This window comes from Merops nubicus, unplaced genomic scaffold (genome assembly GCF_000691845.1).
Source record: "Merops nubicus isolate BGI_N331 unplaced genomic scaffold, ASM69184v1 scaffold10397, whole genome shotgun sequence".
Classification (NCBI taxonomy): Eukaryota; Metazoa; Chordata; class Aves; order Coraciiformes; family Meropidae; genus Merops; species Merops nubicus.
This window is the reverse complement of record NW_008618328.1, coordinates 20,962-23,169: the sequence shown is the minus strand read 5'-3', so window position 1 is coordinate 23,169 and position 2,208 is coordinate 20,962.

The following is a 2,208-nucleotide window of genomic DNA, read 5'->3' as shown; positions in this document are numbered from 1 at the left end:
CAGGATTACTGCCAGCCACACGCGCCCGGTGAGGCGTCACGGGCGAGCCCCCAGGTCCCCTTGGTGTCCTCGCTGAATGGTGGGGCACGGAAGCAGGTGACACAGCAGACTCTGCTTTCTCTTTGTATCCAGGAGCCTTGCTCAAAGCTGCCTTCATCTGCACGGGGGTGGTGCAGTTCCCCTCACAGAAACCCCTGAGGACCCAGCTCATGGAGAACTTCGGGTGTGGCTTTGAAGTGCAGACCTGGTCCAAGATGCCCCATGGCTCCGGCCTTGGTGAGTGTTCGGGGAAAGGGCTGTGGAGTCCCTCAGTGGTGCTGGGGAGTCCATCCTGCTGCCAGTGATGGGTTGGGGCATCCCCCTCGCTTGCCCCCCAGCTCCTATGGGCACCCTGCCCCTGCCTGTGCTCCCTGCAGGCACCAGCAGCATCCTGGCGGGAGCGGCGATGGCATCGCTGTACCGGGCGGCCGGGAGGTCTGCCAGCACCGAGTCCCTCATCCACGCTGTGCTGCACCTCGAGCAGAGGCTCACCACAGGTACTGGCCGGGGGAGCAGCCTCGCTGGGGGCTGCGGGGTCCCAGTGGTGGCTGAGGGACCTTCTGCCCCACAGGTGGTGGTTGGCAGGACCAGGTAGGTGGGCTCGTGCCCGGCATCAAAATCGGGAGGTCCAAGGCCCAGCTGCCACTCAGGGTGGAGGTGGAGAAGATCCCGGTGCCCGAGGGTTTTACCCAGACCCTCAACGATCACTTGCTGCTGGTGTACACGGGGAAGACTCGCCTGGCTCGCAACCTGCTCCAGGTAAGGCTTGGGTGCCCCTGGATGCCACAGCCTCTGCTCTGGGTGGTCTTTCCTCCCCCCACGGCCTGTGGTGCTCGTTCCTTTCACTGATGTGTGGCTTGGCCACCCCAAGTGGAGCTGGTCCGAAAGGCTGCAGGTGCAGCAGGACCTTGCTGGGTGCTGCCGGAGCCAGGAGGGTGCAGATGGGGACGTGGTGGCTTCTTGCAGGACGTGGTGAGGAACTGGTACGCCCGGCTGCCCTCCATCGTGAGCAACGCCGCCGCGCTGGTCAGCAACGCCGAGGAGTGTGCCCAGGCCTTGAGGCAAGGTGAGAGCCCCGGCCCTGGGCATGCCTGGCCCTTCTAGCCACTGAAGAAACACAGACTTCCCTGGGCAGAGTCTGTGGAGTCCTGGGAGGTGGGGAAGGCTGGGAGGGGGCAGGTTCTTGCAGCTGCAAAAACCTCCAGTCTTCCCCCCACTGGCATGTTATAGGCCTATGCCCCGAAATTCAGGTGTGAGTGTGGAGTTGGAGGAGGGGTGGGTACAGGCACCAAGTCTTCCTGACTAGAGCAGGGATTGTCCTTCTGGACTGGGCACTGGGGAGGCTGCCCCTCAAATCCTGGGGTCAGTTTTCAGCCCCTCCCTCCCAGAAGGACCTTGAGGGGCTGGAGTAGGGCCAGAGAAGGGCAACAAAGCTGCTGGGGCAGGGTCTAGAGCCCAAGTGTGGTGAGGAGCAGCTGAGGGACCTGGGGGTGCTGAGCCCAGAGCAAAGGAGGCTCAGGGGAGACCTTCTGGCTCTCCACAGCTCCCTGACAGGAAGTTGGAGCCAGGTGGGGGTCGGGCTCTTCTCCAAAGGAACAAGCAACAGGACAAGAGGCAATGGCCTCAAGTTGTACCAGGGGAGGTTTAGGTTGGAGCTGAGGAACAACTTCTTCCTCTTGAGGGTTGTCCAGGGCTGTGCCAGGCTGCCCAGGGCAGTGGTGGAGTCCCCATACCTGGAGGTGTTTCCAAGCCACGGAGATGTGGTGCTGAGGGACATGGGTCAGTGGGGACCTGGCAGTGCTGAGGGAATGGTTGGACTTGATGATCTGAAAGGTCTTTCCAACCAAAACAATTCTGTGATTCTGAGTCTGGTTGTTCTAAACCACCTGTGGTGGGGCTGGGGGCCGTGCCCAGCCTGCACAGTGGATTCCTTTGGCTGCTGGCATGTTGCGGAGGAGAAACTGAAGCATTAAAGCAGATAAATTCTCCCCTCTGGAGAGTTAAAAATAAACATCAATGTGACAGAGCTGGGTTTGCTCACTCCACACGTGGTGTTGGCAGGAACTGGGTGGACAAGAGGGTGGAACTCACCTTGTGCCGAGCAGGAGAGGCAGGATTGCTGCCCCTTGGGTAAGAAACAGATATTGTGATACCCTGTCCCCGCCGGTA